The following is a 19,151-nucleotide window of genomic DNA, read 5'->3' on the forward strand; positions in this document are numbered from 1 at the left end:
TAACGTATTCACTATAACCAACCAACCGTGGACGGAGGTGTTAGGGTGGGAATGAAAACGGGGCACTCAGGAGCTTGTCTCCGGAGAACCAGGGATGCGCGTGCATGTGTGTGCGTGTACGTGTGTGTGGGGCCCATGAGCTGGCCGTGCAAGCCACTGGTCACCCAGAGAGCCCCCTCTGACTTTATTCTGATCTCTGACCTTCAGTTCTGAATCCTAGTAGCCTGTAGATACAAATGAAAATAATCTGCACACACAAAAAAAATAATAATAAGGTTTGAGAAAACAGCCCGTGACATGCGTAAATTCTTTACATTGGATTCCGAGACATTTGGCGTGTCTAATGCCTGTGCTCTGTCACTGTGCCGTCCTCCGCTCCTGTGACGGCGACCCCGCTTGTATGGCCGGCATGTTAATAACCTCTGTAAACAGAGGTGAAGGGAAGAACAAAAGCTTGGCCTTTTTTAATGCATGGAATAATAAAACAAGAACTCGGGGGTTTTGTTTTTGTGTTGTTTTTTTTTTATGTCTTTCTAACGCCTTCTAAGGAACAATGTTCAAATTGTGCCTCCCTCCTAACAAGATGGGATTTCGTCTGAATCCACGGCCGGGCACACTTCCATATCCTCTCCAGACTTAGCCCTTTGCAGCTGACAACTGGTTTTTGCTGGAAGCCGTTGGATGCTCGCCGTTAAGCGCGGGCGTGAGCCTGCACTGCCCTCTGCTGGACGACAGAGGCCAGGTCAGGCAGGGAAATTCCTCCTTCTCCGGGAGTCCGTGAAAAGTATCCAGGAGCTTTGCGTGCAGAGCAAAGTGAGGCTGTTGCGAAGTCTCATACTCTTAAAGGGCAAACGTAGGAGGCCACTGGTGCATTTGGAGCTGGAGGGACTGGAGGGGCTGCAAAGACAACGAGGTTCCAGCTAGACCAGTCCCAGCTGGGGCACATTGGTCAACCCCTCTAAGTCTCAGGTTCCTCATCTTGAGAAATGGGATAATCCATAAGGATGCCCCAGGATTGCAGAAGAAAATGCGTGCAGGGTCATCCGTTACCAGACTGTTTTTCACTAAACTTGGGTTATCACTCAACCTCCTCCGTAAGTAGAAACTTGGAGGACTTGACTGAGGGTCCCAAGGCCCTTTGTCTGCTTAGGGACAGAGGAGGGCGTAGTCCAGGCCAGAACCTCCACCTTCCCCCTGATCTCCAGGCCTGGGCTCCAGTGACCTCCTTTTGTTCCCCAATTGCTGCCTCGGTGGACAGCTGGCCTCGACTCTCTGCCTGAGCAACCCCATCTCCCCAACAAGGAAATGTGGTCTCTCCTCGGCCGAGCAGTGTGCTCGTGGGTGCTATGGGCTACGCAGGGGCCAGTGTGAGGTTAGCACAGCTCTCAAGGGACGGACACAATCCCACGCGCCGAGAGCCGTCGGGTTGGGGCAGCGGGGTCCGAGAGCAGGAACTGAACTTACCGAACCATACAGAAGTTCATGTATTCACTGTATATTCATTTATTCGCCAGTATTTATATTAATACTCGCCGAGCAAATCTCAACACTCACGTTGATGGGGCGCCAGATGGCCTCTGGCACGCCCTCGCGCACCTGGTGGGTGGACCGCTTCCCTTTTCGTGTGGTTTGTCACGCCCCCAGGACTGTGTCTGAAACCCCCGCCCCGACATGCTCAGAAGATCTGCAAAGGGAACAGCCCCTCTGTGAATGTGAGCAGGTGTGGGGGTCACGGTGACGTGACGGTAGGCCACCCGAGCTGCATATGTGCTGGCGGGGGCCATCCGTGCATCGTCCCAACCCCAGGGACATGCTTTCAGCAGATCTCATGGGCACAGCCCCCCCTGCCCATCAGGACTCCACGACACCCGACGCTTAAACAAGAATGGCTCAAAATCACCACCACTCATGGTTTGGGCTGGAATTTCAGAAATAATCCCAACTGGGCCACCTTCGGTGGAGTTTAGTCTTCCTTGTCTCTGACTTCTCATTGGATCACAAGAACGATAATTTCTATCTTGCCAACTGGTTGAAAGATCTCGAGACAGTAAACTGCAAACTCCTGGCTCCTACCCAGAATGGACGCTAAGTCAAGGGCAGCCATTGTTTTATTTTCACACCGAAACAAAATACACGTAGGCACCGTGTGCACATAAGGTTACATGCACACACTGGCACGGATAAAAATATACGTGTTGATTTTTGATTTTTTTAATAAAATATTTTACTGACACCAGAGAAGAGGAAAGAGAATGCACTCCTGAAATTATAAGGGGTGGCTAAGTTGACTTAGCCAAATGAAAAAACTTAAAAGACACTGCTTTGGGTCGTGAAGACAGCCGCTTTCTCTTCTCATCTCTGGAGGGAAGGGAAACATGTTTTATGGAAAGAGCTAAGGAGAGAGCCACTAAATAAAAATGAGATTTAAACTCGTTCTAAGGAATGAAATCAGTGTTACTCCTCATTTGCCTTCTTAAGTATCTTGAGGAAATAAAAGAGAAGTCTCACCTCTGGGTATGTATTCTAGGCTGACTTACATTTTTGCAATGCATGAAGTTATAATCGTGCTGTAGAAATGTACTGTTCCCGACACACCTAGCAGTCCTTGCTCCCCTCCCCCCAAAAGAAGGTTTTGTGCAGGCACATCAGCTATTTTCGGGCCCACAAGTGAAGGGAGAGAGTCACAGTGAACCACAACTTCATGCATGAGGTCCCGGGGGCAGCCAGCCTACGGTCTCCAGAGCCAGACTGTATGGTTCTAGCATTTCCTAGCTGTCTGACCTTGGGAAAACTGCCCACCAACCTGTGCCTCAGTTTCATCTACTGTAAAATGGATGGAGACAGTAACACCCCAACCGTATTTCTTTTATCTATTTTTAAATATTTTTAAAAGTTCATTTATTTTGAGAGAGAGAGAGAGAGAAAAAAAGAGAGAGAGAGAGAGAGAGAGAGAGAGTCCTAAGCAGGGTCCCCGCTGTCACCACAGAGCCTGATGTGGGGCTTGAACTCACAAACCGCAAGATCATGACCTGAGCCAAAATCAAAAGTTAGATGCTTAACCCACTGAGCCACCCAGGTTGCCCACACCAACCGTATTTCAAAATTAAATCTGTCAGTACCTAGAGAATAACACGTCAATACTGCTGTTTGTGAAATAATGCTTTTGACTTTACTGGTATTTTAAAACCCCTTCAACTCAAAATAGATGCCAACGCCTCTTGGAGAAGTTACTCCTGACAATAATAAGGAAACTATCTCCATCAAGAACATCTATGGAAAACGTAGCTAACATCAAACGTAGCTAACATCATACTTCGTCCTAACACTAGGAAGGAAACAGGAATGTTCACACTCACCAATTCTATTCACTGTTATATTAGAGGTCGTAAGCATTGCAATAAAGTAGAAAGAAAGGAATAAAAGGTATTTTTAAAAAGCATAAAGATAAGAAAGAGAAAAATAAAATTGCCTCCGTTTGCACGTGATATAATTGTTTACATCAAAAATCTTAAGGACTCTACAATGAAACTACCATAGCACACAAGTGAATTCACTAAGGTTTCAGGACTCAAAGTAAATGTACAAATTTCAATCATATACCTATATACCATTAACAAAACTCGGGCAATAAAACTTAGAAAACCTATACCATTTTACAATACTATAAAATGCTTAGAAACATATAAAGTTGTGCAAGACCTGTTCATTGAAAACTACATATGCTGCTGAAAGAAATTAAAGAGGAGTAAATTAATAGAAAGATATACCATGTTAATGGATTGGGAGGTTCAATATTGTTAAAGTGTCATTTTTTCGCCATATTGTTCTACAGAGTCAGTTCAATACCAATCAAAATCCATGGGGGAAAAACAAGGAAATTTTTTATATTTATATGGAAATGAAAATAACCTAGAGTAAACCAAACAATCTCAAAAAAAGAAAAGAAAAGAAAATCCAAGTGAAGAAATCACAGTACATGCTTTTTCCTACTGTTATACAGTAAATGTGTAGCATGGTATTTATTTAAGGATAACTAGATCATTAAAACAAAATAGAAAGTCTGGATACATACAGTTAAGTAATTTTTGATGAAGGCACCAAAGCACCTCAAAGGGGAAAAAGAAAGTTCTTTCCAGAATGATACTGAAACAACTGAATATTTGCACAGAGGGGAAAAAGCTACCTCAACTGCTATTTTATAGCATACACAAAAATTATTTCCAGATGGATCAGAGTTTCATTAAACCCAAAGCTATAAAGTTTCCATCAAAAAAATCTAAGAGAATATCTCATGAGGTCACAGAGTTCTTATACCAGTCAAAGAAAGCACTAACCTTAAAATAAGAAAGTTGCCCAATTTGAATTAAAACTAACAGTCTGCTCTTTTAAAAGACAACAATAAGAAGATTAAAGGGGAGAATTTTTGTCACATGTATATATGACAGCAGACTTGAATCCAGAATATATTTTAAAAACTCTCACAAGTCAATAATTTCAAGCTTTAAAAAAATTAAAAATAAAGATGAATATTCTAATGTTTTTAATGGGCAAAATATTGAACAAGCACCTTATAAAAAAAATAATGGAAGCATCAATAAGCACCTAAAAGTGTGCTCAATAACCATTGGTGGTCAAAGTGACTAAAATCACTTTGAGATACCCCCACGCCCCCACAGGAATAGTTAAAAGGTAGTCAGATAACATCAACTGTTGACAAAGATAGGAGGCAAATGGAACGTTGCACAAATCTTGTGCATGAAATGGAACCATCTTGAACTTTTATTGGAAGTTTCCCTTAAAGTTCAACAGATTCTGATCTGACAATTTCACTCTAGATCCTAGAAATTTACCCATGATGAATAAAAATGTAAGTCCACAAAAAAGACTACAAGAATGCTTGTGGCAGTTTTATTCAGCACAACCCCAAACTGGAAACAACTCAAACATCCATCAGTAAAAAGTGGACGAACAAATATGTAGCTAATAAAGTAAATGGAAAAACAGCAGGGGCGCAATTTTAAGAATCTGACCGACACTAGGGAAGCAAAGCCAGACACACACGAATGTATAAATGTATGATTTTATTTCAATAAAGATCAAAATCAGAATTTTAGTGGACTCTGGGAGAGTGGAGGCTTGCCACAATGGGGCAATTTCTTGGTGATGGAAATTCTCTATGTCCTTATTGTGGTGGCCATTTCCTAACTATACACATTTTCATATGTTTGTCAAAACCAATCAAAGCATACACATCATGTTTGTGTATTTATTACATGTGAATTATGCCTTGATTTTTAAAAATTGTCATTATGGACATATAGCTGATAGAATATTATATTTATCTCAGGGGCACGGCATAGTGATTTACAACTCTACACATTATTCAAAGCTCACCATGGTAAGTGTGCTCACCATCTGCCGCCATATGACATTAAAACAATATTATGGGCTATATTCCCCACACTGTACTTTCCAGCTCTGTGACTTACTTATTTTATAACTAGAAGTTTATACCTCTTAATCCCCTTCACCTGTTTGGGGTCTTTTGTGATTCCATACAAATTTTAGTATGATTTTTTTCTAGTTCTGTGAAAAATGCTATTGGTATTTTGGTAGGGATCGCATTGGATCTCTGGATGGGTTTAGACAGTAGCATCTTCTTTTCACAATACACCACGAGCATGGTGGATCTTTCCATTTGCTTGTGTCCTCTTTAACTCCGTTCATCAATGTCTTAATGCTTTCCAAAGTCTAGGTCTTCACCTACTCCGTTAAATTTTTTCCTAGGAACTTTATTCTTTCTTGGTGCAGTTGCGAATGGGATTTTTTTCCCCTTAATTTCTCATTCTGCTATTTAGTGTACAGAATGCAAAAGAATTCATATATTAATTTTGCATCTTATAACTTTATTAAATTCCTCTTTAGCTCTTATAGATTTTGGTGGAGTCTCGGGGGTTTTCTATATATAGTATCATGTCATCTGCAAACAGTGACAGTTTTATTTTTTTCCTTCCCAATTTGGATGTCTTTTATTTTTTTCTTGTCTGATTGCTGTGGCTAAGACTTCCAGTTGAATTAACTATGTTAAATAAAAGTGGAGAGAGTAGACACTCTTGTTTTGTTCCTCATCTTAGAGAAGCTCTTAGTTTTTTACCTTTGAGTAGGATGTTGGCTGTGGGTTCATATGTGGGCTGTATCGTGTTGAGGTGTATTCCCTCTAACCCAGATTTGTTGAGAGTTTTTAGCGTGAGCAGATGTTGTATCTGTCAAATGCTTTTTCTGCACCTATTGAGATAATCATATGATTTTATCCTTTCTCTGCTAATGTGATATATATCACATTGATTGATTTGTGAATATGAAACTACTGTCCTTACCATCCCTGTAATAAATCCCAGCTTGATTGTGGTGAAAGATCCTTTTAAAGTATTGTTCAATTCAGTTTGCTAATACCTTGTTGAGGGTTTCTGCGTCAATATTCATCACGGATATTGTGTGTTTGTTTGTTTTTATCGTATCTGTGTCTGGTTTTGATATCAGGGTAATGCTGGCCTTGTGGAATACATCGGAAAGACACTGGCCTAGGCCGGAGCAGCTTTGGAGAGGCAGAAGTGCCCCAAGTCAGGCAGATCAGATGGGGCGGGCCTGCTGGGGAACACGGGGTGGGCACAGGGCCCAAGTGGGGGACATGGAGAGGGTCAGCACTGGCTCCAGCTATCCAGGCTGGTGGAGGGCAAGAAAAACGACGCCCGCCAGCGATTTTGTTCCTGGAGAAATTTCCCGCAGATCCCCGCCCCTCCATCACACATGCTAAGATTAGTCAATAAATCTGTGTCGTGTTCCCCATGTGCTTCTCAAACCGCTGCTTCTGCGCTGCGGCTCAGGCCGAGGTATTTAGTGTGCCGGCCTGTTAAGGGTGGGGACTCAGCTCCTACCACCCTCTGGCTCTCCCCATGCTAAGCGCAGCTGGTTTTTAAAGCTCCCAGGGTTAAGTTTCACAGGTTTGCAAAGGCAGACATTATGAGGATTCCTCTTCCCGGTGAGGGTCCCCAGGGTTGGGGCACCTGGTGTGGGGTCTGACCTCGCTGTTATTCTGTGCTCGTGACGTCCCCTCTGCTCGTGGTTAGTGGGACTGGAGGGTTGGTTCCTGACCACCTCCCCGCCCTCCCACCTTGCCCAGGAGGCCTCCTCTCTACCAGCAGCTGTGAAAGGCCGGCTCTGCCAGGACGGCTGCAGAGTGTTGTGTCCGCGGGTCAGGTGAGGTCAGGATCCTCCTACTCTGTCCCCTTCACTCTCCTCCAAAGATGTCAATTTCACAAGGGGATCAAGGCCAGCCCCGTTGAGATCAGAATTTTATAAGGCTTCCTGGGTCTGACGGTTTAAAAATTAACCAGATGAAGCCCCTCCCCTTATCTAAATCTTCCTATGCTTTCTCCTTGGCTTTACAACAAAATCGTGTTTGCTGTGATTTACACGGTGAGCCTGATCTGGCATCCGGCCCCTCTACGCTCATCGCCTGCCCCTCACCCTCCCGCTCCCTCTCCATCCTGGACAGCCTGGCTTCGATGTCCCAGGTGCTTGCAAGCACACACCCCCAACACACACTTGCCCCACACCGTCCCCCAGATCAGTACCTCACCAGTCTCTTCGGCCGTTCACACCACAGACGTCTTTGCTTCCAAGATACCTCCTCTTTGCCACGGTCTATCATTCCCAGAGCCCGAATCCTACCCGAAATTCAACACTGTGTTTATCAGCTCACTGGCCGAGCGTCCACCTGCCCACGGAACCGTTAGCTTCTGGAGACAGAGACCTTGCTGTCTCGCGCCCCCGGAGCTCAGAACCCGGTAGATGTGGCCTAGACACACGGAACCTTAGATGCCGAGCGTCCGTTCATCTGGGTGGCTGGCAAGGTACCCCGGAGGCCAGTCGGTGAGCTCATCAAGCGTGCATCAGTTGTAACGCCCCTTGTCGGCAACACCCAGGACGGTCCCAAGGCCGACGTTCTCAGATTTCACAAAGAAGCAGTGGTGCCTTCCAATCACAGTCCCAGTGCTTGGTAGGTAAGTGGATCCGAAAATGTAATTCCCAGGCGCAAGTCTGAACAGCTGTGTGAAAACAGCCGTGGACTTCTAAGTGTGAACGTGAGCGTTATTCTAATCTGGGTGTGTCTTTGGTCCCACAAGAGGGAGGACAGTGGCCCCGCTCGCCTAGACCACCCTGCGCCCCAGGGAGCACTTCTGGTTTGGGACGAGGGGGGTCACCAGCCCTGGACCGGGGCGGCCTTCCCCAGGTGAGAAGGGCACCTGCCTGCGGGAGTGACCGCACGGAGGAGGAGCCATCACAGGGGACGCTTACCCTTCCTCCCGTGTCTGGGGTTGCAATAGCATCCCTATCACTTGTGGAACTGACACGAAGGGATTAATCTGTGTTTTGAACCGTAAGGACACGTGACAGGTGTACCGGGATGATCGACTGCTCGCTCCGAACGCCGACCTCCGGGTTGGCATGAACACACTCGCGGGACCCAGGACATTAAGTAACAAAATCGGGAGCAGGGGCTCTGGGTTCGGATCCCGGTCCTCCAACCTCCCGCCTGCGTGGCCTTGGGCACCCCACCCCGCCTCTCCTCCGCGGCGTCTTCACCTATAAAACGTTGATAATAACGGTGTCCGCCTCAACAGGCAGTGCGGAAGGAAGGATCACATACCGCGTGCCAAGACTTTACCGAAACGCCCAGACCTTTGAACGATATTTATTTGGTGTCTTTTGGAAGCAAAGGGCCGTGGCCATGCTCCAAGTTCAGCGAGAAGGGGGATGTGCCCTGTCTTGAGTCAAAGAAGCTATAGACGTTGTTACGTACGCTAGAAAATAAGGAACTGGGGGGTATCAACAGAGTTAATATTCATGGATGTCAGGGGCTTACGCACACTATCTCCCTCAGCTTTCACAACAGTGCGACAACAGCATATGGCTCAGGACAAACACTGCCAGACTACAAGGGATGTCAACCTAGCTCAAAAGGAAGAAAGGGCAGGGAGGGAGGAAGCGAGAGAGAGAGCCAGAAAGGAGGAAGAGAGAGAGAGGGCGAGAAAGAGAGGGGGAGGGAGAGACAGAGGGATAGAGGAAGAGGGAGAAAGGGAGGGGAGGTTTGGAAGGAGGGGGGAAGGAGGGAGGAGGGAAGGAAAGAGAGGGAGGGGGAGAGGGAGAGATGGAGGGAGGGGGAGGTTTGGAGGGAGAAGGAGGAAGGGAGGGAGAGACACAGCGGGGCAGGGGGCGGGGGGGGGGGGATGAGGTGCTGGCTTCCACAACTGGAACAGCTGCAAGCCCCCCAGCCTCAGCGCCAGTGAGGGGCCCCCCTCTTTGTGCACCCCAGCTGTATTCTCCCCTCTCCCTCCTGTTTGCTGGCCTCCTTCCCTCCTTCAGCCGGGCTTTCTCTGTGAGCCAGGGAACGGGGTTCTGGAAGCCCAGGGCCGAGTGCTTCCCCGCACCCCCCGTGGGAGGCGGGGCCCCTGGGTCCGGTCTCCAGGAAGTGCACAGGGGGGCCTGAGTTATATGCCCACCAGGGGCCCCGCCACCACACAGGGTGCCCCCGATCAGCCCCAGACAAAGAACAAAAGAGAGAAAACAAGTAAGCGAAAGAAGAGGTATTAATTGCCACTGAAGCCAAAGACGCGTAACCAGCAGTGGCGATGCCTCCAGGCCCCGTGTTGCGACAGGGGAGGGTTGGGTCTTAGCCCCAGCAGGGCCCCGGAGGACAGAAGTCTTAGGAAGTGAAAGCGTTCATCAGTGGAAGAAAGAACTCTATACAAATTGGAGTTCCCCAAAACTGGAACAGGGTTCTAGAGCTTCTCAGATTCTGGAAAGTGCTGGATGCACTTCTGCCTGCGTGTGAACCGGCCCCACACAGACACGGGGGGAGGGTGTCCTCAGAGAGCCCGGGCCAGCCCGGGGGAGCCCTGTGAAGGCAGAGCCGGGGTGGTGTGGGGCTCCCCCCACAGGCACACTGGCATCTCCCCGGACCCTGCGGGGCTGGCTGCCCCCAAGGTCACGGACAGAGTGATGCTTTCCGGAAACTGCATGTGCTGTCTTCAAACCCAGCTTCCCCCCACTGATACGAAAAGGGAAACAATTTTAAATATAAAAGCACATGTTCAACGTGAAGGTTTAGCGGGCACAAGGAAGCTGATGTGTTCTCTGCGGTGTAACGGCCACTTTTTCTGAGAGGTCTTTTTTGGGGGATTTTTTGACAAGTTTTTAGGTTCTGGGATCCCGACTTCAATTTCCAGGCATCTGCAGCTAAACCAGGTCCAATGTTATCCACACTGCGTGAGGCTGATCTGAGCAGAGACGCCACCAGCCTCAGGCCTCCCTCCGACTCGCACAGCGAGCAGAAGGGGTGTCCTGGAGAAGCCAGCCCCCCCACCACCCCAGACCTCACCGTCTCTCCTGCCACAGCTGGAGACCACCCGCCTGTGGTCCTCGCCCTCTCCTCCGATGGCCACCAAGCTCCCCGCCAGGTCCCTGACCCTCAGGACAGGTCAAGCCACACCCACGATTACATTTTTAATTTTTACCACGGCCACAGAAAGGACTTAATTTGGAATGTAGGAAGAACTTTCCAGTTACAGGAGTTTTGCATCTCTAAGAAAGATAGCTAAGGGTTTCCTTCTGTCAGTATGGGCTGGACGTCCGGTGATCCCTGGTTACTTAAAAGCTCTTTAACATAAGCAGGAGAAATTTTCATCTCTTTCTCTCATGTAGTCTTTCTGTATTAGAATCAAAGGAAATCAGATTGGAAAGGGAGCTTCAAACGCAGGAGGTCAGTCTTCCTGCTTCAAATCCCAAGCATGAAGATGTTATTGTCATTGGTGCAGTTGAACACGAAGGGGACTCAGTGACCGTGGGGTCCTGCACTGGACGCTGAGACAGGAGAAGGGCATCCGTGGAGAAGCCGGTGACGTCTGAACAAAGGCCGTAGAGTAGTTCACAAAGCTGTGACCACGACAACGTTTGGGGATCAAGGCCCCGCGGTTATAAGGGGCTAATGTCAGGGAAAGCCGGGACAAGGAGGCACGGCCATGGTCCAAACGATCTTTGCAACTTTTCCACAAATAAAATTATTCCAAAAGGAAAAGTTTATTATAAATGAAGTACAGATGGGCACCTGGCTGGCTCAGCCAGTGGAGCATGTGACTCTTGATCTCTGGGTTGTGAGTTCGAGCCCCACGGTGGGTGCAGAGATTACTTAAAAATAAAATCTTGGGGCGCCTGGGTGGCTTAGTCGGTTAGGCATCCAACTCTTGGTTTTGGCTCACGTCACGATCTCACGATTTGTGAGTCTGAGCCCCACATCGGGCTTTGTGCTAACAGTGTAGAGCCTGCTTGGGATTCTCTCTCTCCCTCTCTCGCTCTCTGCCCCTCCCCTGCTCACACGCATTGGGTGCGTGCACGCTCTCTCTCGGAATAAATACATAAACGTTTAAAATGAATAAATGAATAAATAAATAAAATCTTAAAAATAAATAAAGGACGGATTTCCATTTATTTCTGTATTTCTGAGTCAAATTTGTTTTGTGTACTGAGTAATAATGCATTTTTAATCCCTTCGTGTGTACTCAAATCCAGATCCCCATTCGAGATGCCCAAAGATGAAACAAATCAACAAACCTCCTTCTCATTGCCATCCGTGAGAGAAAATGGACAATTTCAAAACCATTAAAACCTTAATATAATTTTGAGAACTTAAAGTGAGCACCACACATTGAAACTAAGGGTTTGGATGTTTGAACCGAATACTGCTAGGTAAGCACGTAACGTTTTTGAATAGACTCATCCTTTTACAAAGTTCATGTAGTAGCATTCCTTCCAGTGAGAGAAAAATAGAACTGTTTGCCTTTTATGGTTTTTGTTTCCTTCCTCTCATTATTCTATAGAAAAGAGGAAGAGTGGGCAAGCTTATGACAAATAGCTCATATTTAACCTGAGATTTAATTTTTTAACGTTTATTCACCTTTGAGAGACAGAGAGAGACAGAGCATGAGCGGGGAGGGGGCAGAGAGAGAGGGAGACACAGAATCCGAAGCGGGCTCCAGGCTCTGAGCTGTCAGCACAGAGCCTGACGCGGGGCTCGAACTCACGAACTGCGAGATCATGACCTGAGCCGAAGTCGGACGCTCAACTGACTGAGCCACCCAGGTGCCCCTAACCTGAGATTTAATATAAGCCCAGACCTAATCTCTGGCTGCCCGGAGGAGGTGTGGATGGCAGAAGGTAGCAGGCGTCTGACCGCAGGCAGCCTCAGTGGGCCCTGAGGGTCTGGAGACCTGTATTTCTTTTCCCTAAGACCTGGGTAGCTCAGCTCCCCATAGCTGCTCAGTCCTATGACTCCACCGTGCTTTCCAACTTCCGATTACATTGTTTCTATCATTTTCCTTAATGAGGAAGGCTGCACTCTCGTCCTGCTCTGACTTGGCAAGGAATTCAGGTAGAGGACAATGCACGATGCTGGCACTCTTACTTGGTAAGCGCCTTGAATAATATAGACTTTCTACAACAGAGACTAGCACACTTTTTCTGCATGGAAACAGATGTAAAACTGTTTTTAATAGTTTTACATCTAAATAGACCCCAGGTTTGGGGGGCCATGTAGAATTTCTGGAGCACGGCCTACTTTGTTCAGTGTGTGTGTGTGTGTGTGTGTGTGTGTGTTTAACAACCCTTTGAAAATGTAAAAACAGGGCACCTGGGTGGCTCAGTCAGTTGAGCGTCCGACTTCGGCTCAGGTCATGACCTCACGGTTCGTGGGTTCGAGCCCCGCATCCGGCTCTGTGCTGACAGCTGGGAGCCTGGAGCCTGCTTCGGATTCTGTCTCCCTCTCTTTCTGCCCCTCCCCTGCTTGCGTTCTCTTTGTCTCTCTCTCAAAAATAAATAAACTTCAAAAAAATGTATAAACTGATAATAATAAAAATGTAAAAGCCATTCTTGCCACGAGAGGTTGGGTATGGGAGGCCACCGGCCAGATCTGACCTGCACCTGTCCTTTGCCAATCCCGGATGCCGTTGACAGTGTCTTTAAATGTCTAAGAGAAAAAAATAAATAAGTAAAAGCTCCTATTAAAAACCTTTCCCTGAGACGACAAAACATTTCTAGATGTGGGGGCCACCTCATGGGGCCGGGCTTGTTCTGACCGAGGGCTCTGAGCTCCGGGGCGGGAAGGCGGCGGGTTTGTGGGGTCGGTACAGACAGCCGGAGGCTCACGCAACCGCTGGTCAAGGCCCAGAGGGAGCCGAGTGCCCTCCGGGCTTTGGGGCTGGAGGACCCACCACCTCCTATCTCAGCTGCTGCTATGGGTCTGCAGGTGCCCATCTGATGCCGGCTCCTCTGAGCCCAACGGCCGGCCGGCCGCCTCCTCGTCTCCCTGCCTTTCTCACCAGGAAACAACAGACCCCCTCCCCTCCTGCAGCTGCACACCCAGGAACGGCCTTGGAGCTCTCATTGCCGCTTGTCCGCTGAGACCCACCTGGAGAGCAGAGATGCCGAGGCCGGTGGACAGCAGGGGACCGTCCAGTCCGATGGAAATGTGGCTCTTCTCCCTGATCTCTGATGCGGAGGTATTCTCGTGCTCGGGTGCTCAGGATGTCTTCAGCCCTCCGTGCAGCTCTGACAAGTAGGGAGAGTGCAGGATGAGGGACGCCTTTGGGATGTCCCAAACCACACCCTCCTGGTCACCAGGGCTGATGCCCGGGCAGCTCCCAGGAGCAGGGCGGGAACACAGGACACAGATGCTGTGTCCTGCTGCCCCAAGCTGCCTGTCCTCCGGGTGCGATCCCGTCTAAATCCTCAAGGGTCCAAGCATGCTGCAAAACGTACCTTCTCTAATTCAGAAGGTCAGAGCAGAGAACGTGTTTATACGTTGCCTCGCAAGCCGCGGTCCTCGTAACAGCGGGCAAGGTAAACAGGATCGGTTCCGTGTGGTCGGTGCATCTGTTTCGTTTCACAGAAACGTCGCTCCGATGCACAGTTCCTATCAAGGGGTCTCTAGAATGTCAAACACCGAAAGGAGGAAAGCGAGTGAAATCCGTTACTCAAACGACAACACCCACTGGCCACTGACATAAACACATCCTACGTCACAAGTTACGGTTTAACACACTTCTAATACGTACGCGTGCCCAGCAGGGTCTATACAAAGACGCAGAGTGTAGAGCAGTCTGTCCTCGTTGTTCAGCCACACGCCCTCCTGTAGGACACCGGAAACATCAGAAAAACGCAACACTCGAAGCAGATCTCCATTAGAGAATGGCAGGGTGTCCACACCGGCCCCACTTCTCTGCTCGACAGCCATGAACTGAAGGACAACGTCCCTCCCTCACCCTCCTTTGTGTCCTCCACGCCAAACCGGAGAATCTGAGACCTGAGAATCCACGAAGGAAACAGGACAGAAAGGCCAGAAATAGACCCCAGTGTTAGTGCTGTATGATGCTCGATCAACAAGGTATCTTTTTCTCTGTCTGACTTACTTCACTCAACATGACGCCCCCGAGGTCCATCCATGCCATTGCAAATGGCAAGGTTCCATTATTTTTTATGGCAGAGTAATATTCCTTTATCTATACTATCTTGGCCATAGTAAAGCATGCTGCAACAAACAGGGGGGGTACCTATCTTTTCGAGACGGTGTTTTCATGTGCTTTGGATAGATACCCAGAAGCAGAATTGCAGGATCATAGGGTAGTTCTCTTTTTAATTTTTTGAGGAACCTGTTCCCTGTTTTCCACAGTGGCTGCACCAGTTTGCATTCCCACCAACAGTGCACGAGGGTTCCCCTTTCTCCACCTCCTCGCCGGCATCTGTTGTTTCCTGAGTTGTTAATTTTAGCCATTCTGACAGGTGTGAGGTGGTATCTCATCGTGGTTCGATTGACATTTCCCTGGTGACGAGTGATGTTGAGCATCTCTCCGTGTGTGTTGGCCATCTGCATAAATGAAAAGCATGAAAAGTTTTCATTCGTAACTGAGTTTCAGTGTAGCGACCTCAACCCCAGGTGAGATCTGAAAATACACATCTGTCAAGTTTTCAAACCTTATCAATCAATAGGCTAGACGCACGAGCAAGCAGGGAATGCCCATTCGTGGAGCTGAAACATATTTTGAACTAGAAAATGTCATTTCTGTTGTTTGTTTCTAGGCATATTATTTTCTATTTTCATTAAAATAGATTATGATTCCCAGAGCAGTGATATTTAATAGGATTACATGCCAACACACTTAATGCTTTGCATTGGAAGACTATCCTAAAATAATGTCATATTGCTCGAGTTAGTTGCTTTATAGTTAACTAAATTGACTTGCAATTGAATTCCAATTAAGTAATTATATTTTTAAAGGGTAACCTTTTAGGCAAATACTTTGTCACATGTTGAGATATTTGATCTTTTTTATTTTTTTATTATTTTTAAAGTGTTTACTTAGTTTTGAGAGAGAGAGAGAGAGAGAGAGAAGGAGCAGGGAGGGGCAGAGAAAGAGGGAGACACAGAATCCGAAGCAGGCTCCAGGCTCTGAGCTGTCAGCACAGAGCCCGACGCGGGGCTCGAACTCACAGACCTTGAGATCATGACCTGAGCTAAAGTCAGTGGCTTAACCGACTGAGCCACCCAGGAGCCCCAAGATATTGATCCTGTTTAATCTCCAGTGCTTAGCATCATGCCTGGCAATAAGAGGCACACAGTAATTGTTTGTTGATTTGAATGTCACTAAAAATAAGAAGTCAGAGGTGCCCAGAGAAGCCACGCATATGCCCGGGAAAGCCTCGGAACGATGCCTGTGCTTTCTTGCCCCCACCGGTGATATCACCACTGTGTATAAACCCACGCAATCCAAGTTCAAGTGCTATCCTTAGTCCTTAAGTTACTTTTCTCTTTTTTTTAATTATCGTATTATTTATTTATTTATTTCATTATTATTTTATTGTTGTTGTTCGAAACCTCACTGACAACAGAATAAAGGAGGAAGCCTGCCATTTACAGGTAAAAGGTCACTTTCCCATCCCAGTTGAACTGGTGGAGGAAATCCAGCAGAAGGAGGCTTTTTCTCCATGTTCCGTGGTATTCTCGCTGATAGAGGTGACCAGTGGGGGGCATCCCTGAGATTCAGCAGCGCTGGCCTATCAAAATTAGCTTGCTTCAAAGGACAAATAGGGTTGAGTTGTTCCCTTTGAAAAAGGTATCCCTACCCTTTAAAACAGTTAAAATGGTGAATTTCGCGTTTTGTGACTTATATTCCAAGTCAAAATAGTTTGTATCAAAATGCACTAAATGCTGTCCTACCTCTGGAGTTTACTCCTTCCTGTGCCAATAAAATTTTACCATGGCAATAGGTGCAGTTGAATAGTCTTTGTGTTTGCAAGCTAAAGCATCCTGATAGATGGATCACGTGTAACTTGTGTTTTTTAACTTGAAAGAGATGAAAAATGTGAAGCCCGCGTTCTAAATATTAAAACGTACGGTGTATATTCTACACGTTCAATACATCTACCTAAAGTTGAAAAATGTGTGTCATTAGGGGCGCCCGGGGGGCTCAGTCAGTTAAGCGTCCAACTTCAGCTCAGGTCATGATCTCCCGGTTCGTGGGTTCGAGCCCCGCGTCGGGCTCTGTGCTGACAGCTCAGAGCCTGGAGCCTGCTTCCGATTCTGTGTCTCCCTCTCTCTCTACCTCTCCCTAGCTCACGCTCGCTCGCTCTCTGTGTCAAAAATAAATAAACTTAAAAAAAAAAAATGTGTGTCATTAAATTCCGGATAAAGGTGGTGAAATCTTCAGGGCCCCACTATCTAGAAAAAGGCAAAAGAAACTTCCCTCTCCCTCTCACGTCTCCCCAAGAAAAAGAGGGAGCGGCGGAAAACAAAAATGTAAAAGTTACTACCAGCAACCAAACAAGAAAAGGAGAACCACTCAATGAAATGAACTTGGAAAAGTGCTAGCTCATAAGAAAAACAGAAGTTGGAGAGGATCACGGTGAGGTCAGGCCTCCAGCTCCCAGAAACTACATCTGGTGAGTCTACAAAATCCTGGCAGTTCTCGCTCAAATCTTGACAGGATAAAAGGGAGTAATTGCGTATTTCTTAGTGTTGACCATGGGGCGGTGAAAATGGCTGAGGTGGGGATGAGGGGTCACGGGGAACCATCAGCATCCGGGCATGGCTTCGTGTCACCAGCGGGAAGCCTCGGGGCCCATGCTGATTGGGGAACGGAACTGACACCCAATGGCGCTCCAAGGAGTGGGGAAGCTCTTCCCTTTCCCTCTGCCGGGGAGGAGCGGGGCCTCCTGCCTCCGACCTGGGGTCCTGCGGGACAGAGGAGTCCAGCCGGTGCCCCTGACCTTCAGCTAAGCCCACCCCCTGCACCGTGCTCAAAGACGATAGCAAATTAGGCATAAAAGGAATATGAGGCCGGGGAGAAAGGACCTGCTGTAGGAGTCCAGGAGCTGTCACCCGCAGGAGAGCAGAGCGAAACAGAAGTTCCGGAGAAACACTGCCAAATTAGCGCAAGGTGACGGCACTGAAGCAGCCACCCTGCTAAAGACCAGAGAGAATTGGAATAAGAAGAAAAAGGGTGAAGGACACAGGATCAGGATGGCTTGGATTTCTCAACATAAGACTGAAAGCAAGAAAGTGATAGAACGATGACTTCAAAATTGTAAACAAAAGTAAACAGAATTCTTTACAGTTCAAACCATCAAACTTGACGGTAGAAACTTTGTGGCTACGGAAGTTCTTTAAAACACCTACTTCTGGGGCGCCTGGGGGGCTCGGTCAGTTAAGCGTCCGACTTCGGCTCAGGTCATGATCTCGTGGTCCGTGAGCTCGAGCCACGTGTCTGGCTTTGTGCTGATGGCTTGGAGCCTGGAACCTGCCTCAGATTTTGTCTCCCTTTCTCTCTCTGCCCCTCCCCCACTCATACTCTGTCTCTCTCTCTCTAAAAATAAAATAAAATAAAATAAAATAAAATAAAATAAAATAAAATAAAATCCCTGCTTCCAAGGGCGCCTGGGTGGTTTAGTTGGTTGACTGCCCAATTCTTGATTTCCACTCGGGTCACAATCTCACAGTTTGGGATGGAGCCCAGAGTCAGGCTCCACACTGACACTATAGAGTCTGCTTGGGACCCTCTCTCCCTCTCTCTCTGTCCCTCCCCCACTCTCCCTCCCTCCTTCTCAAAAGAAATAAATAAACACTTAAAAATCTTTCGGAAAAAAATACATACTTCCATATATCTAGGGAAACAAACGGACAGCTGGTTCCACCAAAGCGATGGAATAAACTCCTAAGGAAGGGAAAGGCACAAAATACTAGAAACACCGACTCCAAGATAGAAGAGAAACAAAAAGAAGCATGGAGCAGAAAGAGAAGATGTGAAGCCTTGAAAGCTTCTGGCTCAGGTCATGATCTCATGGTTCGTGGGTTCGAGCCCCGCGTCGGGCTCTGTGCTGATGTCTCAGAGCCTGGAGCCTGCTTCAGACTCTGTGTCTCCCTCTCTTTCTGCCCCTCCCCCCCCTCAAACTGTCTCTCCTCTCTCTCTCTCTCTCTCTCTCTCTCACTTTCTCAAAAATAAATAAACGTTACAAAAATTAAAAAAATAATAAAGACAGTAAGTGGTTCACAGAGAATGCAGCCAAGTGCACTAGGAAGCCTGGTCATGAGCAAGAACAGGTGGAAACATACAAGACGAACAGCTATGGAGACCTCAGATGTCCATTAATACAGCAACACCAGAAAAGGAACACATTTGCTATTCTTAAATTAAAAAAAGAAAGAAAGAAAGAATCTGCAGGGGACAGGAGCCTTTAAACAGTGACTGTCTGGGGAATCCCCGAGACCAACGTGGTAAAAAGTTTCACTGGGAGGGCCTCCTGGACCCGGAATATAGTCACAGCTAAGATTTACTACCGTGAAGGGTTAACAGCCAAGTGAGCAAAGGGAGAAGACACTGGGGAAGAGAGAGAAGAAAGTTCTGGCAGAAATGTGTTGACTTTTATTTATTTAGTCATTTTTAAAGATTTTAAAGATTTTATACATATATGTGTGTGTGTGTGTGTGTGTGTGTGTGTTTTAGTGTTTATTTTTGAAAGAGAGAGAGAGAGAGAGAGAGAGAGAG

The 19,151-nt window shown here is 47.3% G+C and overlaps 1 protein-coding gene across 1 annotated transcript in view; it reads right to left on the bottom strand.

Annotated features, from left to right (window-relative positions):
- Positions 1-8,022: 8,022 nt before the first annotated feature.
- The window catches only part of AUH (AU RNA binding methylglutaconyl-CoA hydratase), a 454,909-nt gene continuing 443,780 nt past the window's right edge, over positions 8,023-19,151 (bottom strand). Inside the window, exon 12 of the transcript XR_007458347.1 lies at positions 8,023-8,034. The gene's annotated coding sequence lies outside the window, so the exon portion shown is untranslated. The remainder of the gene's footprint in view (positions 8,035-19,151) is intronic.

Source organism: Panthera uncia, chromosome D4 (genome assembly GCF_023721935.1).
Source record: "Panthera uncia isolate 11264 chromosome D4, Puncia_PCG_1.0, whole genome shotgun sequence".
NCBI classification, from domain to species: Eukaryota; Metazoa; Chordata; class Mammalia; order Carnivora; family Felidae; genus Panthera; species Panthera uncia.